The 5,000-nt window shown below is 35.3% G+C and overlaps 1 long non-coding RNA gene across 5 annotated transcripts in view; it reads right to left on the bottom strand.

Moving 5' to 3' along the window:
- Positions 1-5,000, bottom strand: part of LOC149129289 (uncharacterized) — a 100,281-nt gene that overhangs the window by 12,783 nt on the left and 82,498 nt on the right. For 2 of the 5 annotated variants that reach the window (XR_016240093.1, XR_016240090.1), the window contains exon 3: positions 2,824-2,891. The exons of the other annotated variants lie outside the window; for them this stretch is intronic. This is a non-coding gene — a long non-coding RNA (uncharacterized LOC149129289). The remainder of the gene's footprint in view (positions 1-2,823; positions 2,892-5,000) is intronic. 5 annotated transcript variants of the gene reach the window in all.

Here is a 5,000-nt window from a genome sequence, read left to right as displayed (position 1 = left end):
AGGGATCTCTGTATTTAAGTATTACCAGTTTCACTTCAACATTAAAATTTCATTTGTGTCAAAATATTTTTGTTACTTTGAAACCGCGACCTGTTCACTGACAAAACTTCACAAAAGTGGTGCAGCACAAAATTTTGTTAGTGAACACACACACACACACACACACACATTCCTTGCCTTTCATTTGTGTGTACGCATATCTATATGTGTGTGCGAGTGGGTATTGGTGTGTGTGTGTGACTGTTGAAGTCACTCGAAACTATGAATAAGATGCAAGTTCCAAGTACTTGTCAGTGACTTTTTTTCTCGTCTTCTAATAGTAATTACCCAACTTTCTAGGCTCTTCTCACAGCTATCTCGCATTCAAAAATTACACGGGTATTTTAAAAAAATTTCATTCAATAAATAATGTTTTCACATTACATATACATTAATAGAATAAACTGTCGGTTTTCCAAATAGTGAATTAAAACTTAAAAGAGAAAGTGAGAGACTTTCCAAATTAAAATGGGATACTACACAGTGAATGTAATGAATATTTAAAGCTGTGAAGAATTGGACACAGTGAATGCACTGAATTAGGAAGAAATTGGAGTTAAAAAAACTTGAGAAATCGAAATTATAAGAAATTTCTTAAAACATGAATTTATAAAAATATTTCCAGACGGTCAACCCTTTAATAATTGCTTTCTCTTAGTACTTTTAGTAATTGTTACATACCTAATTAATAAGCAGCTTTCTCCATTATAGTATAGATATATATATAGGCACAGGCATGACTGTGAGGTAAGAAGCTTGTTTACCAACCACATGGATCTGGGTTCAGTCCCACTGTATGGTGCTTTAGGCCAACCAAAGCCTTGTGAGTGGATTTGGTAGATGGCTATATATATATATATATATATATATATATACATAGAAAAAGGTTATAATTATTATTATAAAATAATAATATCAGTGGCTAACGTGCATTAAAAATCATAGTGGCAAAATGAATATAAATTTGTAATTATAGATACATGTATATATAATTATAATGAAAGGGTTCAAGGATAGCACCAGCATTGTTAGAAATAGAAGTCAAAACGACTCTAAACCACCAGAAGCCACTCATATAGACTGGTGAGTACAAGGAAATGAGCAAAATAGAAAAGCAGCTAACCTTTAATGAACAAGAATCACAAGTAAGAAACAAATGATCTTATATCAATTGATTTCAGGCCCTGTGAATAAACACTTAGCCTTCATCAGTAAGATTACTGTAATTAGTACACATATATATGAATATATATATATATATATATATATATATATATATATATATATATATATATATATATATATATAAAAACAAATAGTAAATGAGTATATGCATATATACGTACAGGTATGTGCATACCGACATCCACCTGTATGTATAGGTGCATATCTGGGTACAGGACATTGCAAACAAACGTAGACGAGAACACACGAGCCACATAGAGAACATTCTACTTCATCAGCTACCCACGTTTTAACACCGGCGTTTCGACGAGCTTCGGGCAGGACGCATCGTTAAAACGGCTCGTCCCATGGATCGCAGATTAAATTTGTATACGCAAATTAAATCTAGCCATGATATATACATATACATATATATATATATATTAATATATATATATATACATATATATATATACATATATATATATATACATTCATATATATATATATATATATATATATATATATATATATATATATATATATATATGAACATATATATATATATATATATATATATATATATATATGTACATTTAAATGTACATATATGTATTTATGTTTATTTATTCATGTATATCTATATATGTTAAAGTATTCATGCATATGCATATATATGTGAGTTTTTATGATTTTTTTAAATATGTTTTTTATGTTTATATTTAGATATTGCAAATTAACTTCATGAACTTTGTAAATCTCTGAAGAGGCCCAGAGAATCATACATGTACCTCTATTTCATCCATTTCATCTATCAATTACTCCAGCTTACTGGAGTTATATAGATAGAATGAGGCGTGTCACCTCTAGGCTGAAACAGCTGTAAGACATTGTCCCTTCTTCGGTCACTAGATGTCCTTTTTAATTTTTAATTACTGATATGACATAATATGTCATATGTGTTTGTATATTGTTTTTATTGTCCTCTTAGTTGAAAAATAAACAGGTAAACTAACATAATACAATGTCTGCAAGTTGATGAGTACCACATATTCCCCTCCATTTTCTTATTGCTAGATATATATACATATATATATCATTTATTCCTTATTGTGATTCTTGTTCATTAAAGGTAAGCTGCCTCATATATACTTGCATTCACCAGTATATATGAGTGACTTATGGTAGTTTAGAGTCGTTTTGACTTCTATTTCTAGCAACGCTGGTAGTATTCTCGTACCTGTCATTATAATTATGTGTATGTGTGTGTGTGTGTGTGTGTGTGTGTGTGTGTGTGTGCATGTGTATGTGGCTGTGTGGTAAGTAACTTGCTTACCAACCACATGGTTCTGGGTGAAGTCCCACTACATGGCACCTTGGGTAAGTGTCTTCTCCTATAGCCTCAGGCTGACCAAAGCCTTGTGAATGGATCTGGTAGATGGAAACTGAAAGAAGCCCGTCGTATATACATTTATGTATATATACATATGTATGTGTGTGTACATGTTTGTGTGTGTTTGTCCCCCATCAACATCCCTTGACAACTGATGTTGATATGCTTATGTCACCGTAACTTAGCGGTTTGGCAAAAGTGACTGATAGAATAAGTACTAGACTTACAAAGAATAAGTCCTGGGATCGATTTGCTTGACTAAAGGCAGTGCTCCAGCATGGCTGCAGTCAAATGACTGAAACAAATAAAAGAATAAAATAATAAATGAATATGTATTTATTTGTGTGTGTGTGTGTGTGTGTGTGTGTGTGTGTGTGTGTGTGTGTGCATGTGTGTGTGTGCGCGCGTGCGCGCGTGCGTGCATGTGTGTATTAAAATATTAATTATGGAAGATTTCAGCAGAGATTTGGAAGTTCTCATTGTCTCTTCATTCCTAAATTTAATCCCACATGCAGGGTGTAGGCATGGCTGTATGGTAAGGACCTTGTTTCTCAACCACATGGTTCCAGATTCAGTCCCACTGCATGGCACCTTGGGCAAATATTTTCTACTATAGCCACAAGCTGACCAAAGCTTGTGAGTTGATTAGGTTGACAGAAACTGAAAGTGGCCGGTCGTATATACATATATACAGGGTGCAGTAAATAAATTGTCATCTAAATTACACAGAAATGATAATAACACTGACATCTTATTTTAACAGATATATTTACCAAAATTACATTAAAATATTTTGAAATACTAAAAGAGTAAATTTATTCAATAAAATCACCATTGGCTTCAACCACGGCCTCCAGACGACTTTGGAATCTCCTGCAACTCTTCTGGATGGTCTCCTTGTTTAAGTCGGTGAATGCTGCCATAATCCTTGCCTTCAGTTCATCTTTGGTGTTACAAGGAGTTTTGTTGACCTCTTGCTCAACTGTGCCCACACATAATAATGAAGGTGGTTGCAGTGTGGGGAGTTAGGGGGCCAGATGTGTGGTCACAGAAATTGTCTGACAGCCATGACTGGATTCTGCTGCTTGTGTGGCATGGAGCAGAGTCTTGTTGCCAGACATAGGGTCCTCCAGCAGCCACCTTCTTGACCCAGGGCAGTGCTACCTCCTCCAGGTACTTGATGTAGGCCTCTGTGTTGAATCTAAAGCTGTATGGGAAGATGAATGGAGGTATAACATCGCCATCATTAGTGATCACTCCAAACATCATGATGTTGATTGGATGTTTGATTTTTATCATTCTCTGTACATGTTTTGGGAAGAAATCGAGCAGGGGATTGACTATAAGAGTTATGTCCCTTGGTACCAAACTCTCATTACTGAGGGTGGTATTGTTGCCAGTTGGCAAGAGTTTTCTGGGAAAGAGTTTGTGGGAAATGTGTGTGTCTTGAAGGTTGGTGTTCTTGTGGAAATGGAATGGGTGTGGTGGTACTATATATAACCTTTGTCGGGGAGTGGTAAATACATGTTAGAGTGCTTCTTTTCTTTTATGTAATAGTTAAGTTTGTGGGGCATTTATTTCGTGGCTACATTATTTTTTAAGACATATCTTTTCCTTATCTAAATAAAAAATATTCTAGAAAGTTATATGGGCACAGTTGTGCTTCCCAACCACATGGTTCTGGGTTCAGTCCCACTGCATGGCACCTTGAGCAAGTGTTTTCGACTATAGTCCCAAGGCAACCAAAGCCTTGTGACTGGATTTGGTAGACGGAAACTGAAAACAGCCCGTCATATATATGTGTATATACATATGTGTGTATATATATATGTGTGTGTGTGTGTGTGTGTGTGTGTGTGTGTGTGTGTGTGTGTGTGTGTGTGTGTGTGTGTACATATGCATATACACATGTGTGTGTATTTGTCTCCATCACTGCTTTACAACTGGTGTTGGTATGTTTACATCCCTGTAACTTAAGCAGTTCAGTAAAAGAGACTGATAAAATAAGTACCAGGGTTAAAAAAAAAAATAAGTCCTTGGCTCGATTTGTTCAACTAAAACCCCTCAAGGCAGTGCTACAGCATGGCCACAGTGAAATGACTGAAACGGGTAAAATGATACAAGAATATGTATCTATGTTTATGGGTGTTTGTCCTCCACCACTGCTTGACAACCGGTGTTGGTTTATTTACGTCATCGTAACCTAGCAGTTTGGCATAAACAGACTGATAGAATGAGTACCAGGTTGAACAAAAAATAAGTCCTGGGGTTAATTTGTTTGACTAAATGTTATTCAAGGCAGTGCCCCAGCATGGCTGCAGTCTAATGACTGAAACATGTAAAAGATAGAGGATGAAAGATATACATATAATAGGCGCGGGCATGGCTGTGTGGTAAAAAGCTT

Source organism: Octopus bimaculoides, unplaced genomic scaffold (assembly GCF_046866305.1).
Source record: "Octopus bimaculoides isolate indiv1 unplaced genomic scaffold, ASM4686630v1 contig76, whole genome shotgun sequence".
Lineage (NCBI taxonomy): Eukaryota > Metazoa > Mollusca > Cephalopoda > Octopoda > Octopodidae > Octopus > Octopus bimaculoides.
Note: the sequence above shows the minus strand (reverse complement) of the source record. Positions and strands in the feature narration are given on the sequence as shown.